The sequence below is a fragment of the Solanum tuberosum genome, unplaced genomic scaffold (genome assembly GCF_000226075.1).
Source record: "Solanum tuberosum cultivar DM 1-3 516 R44 unplaced genomic scaffold, SolTub_3.0 scf00333, whole genome shotgun sequence".
NCBI classification, from domain to species: Eukaryota; Viridiplantae; Streptophyta; class Magnoliopsida; order Solanales; family Solanaceae; genus Solanum; species Solanum tuberosum.
Genome location: NW_006239270.1, coordinates 473,732 through 473,941, shown reverse-complemented (window position 1 = coordinate 473,941; position 210 = coordinate 473,732).

Below are 210 nucleotides of genomic sequence, written 5' to 3'. Positions count from 1 at the left end.
GTAGAAGTTTGTGGTTCTATAGTCAATATGTTTTTTGGTGTTGGCCTTGGGGTAAATGGCTTTTCGAATAACTTGTTTAAGTTTGAGTTATTATGTTTTTCACTAACTCGTTCGCTTGTACCTGCAGCTGTATTTAAACAAATGTTATGGATTTTTAGGTGTTTCCCAACGTCACCTTTTAGCTCTGGATTTTTTCTGTCTTTCGATCGA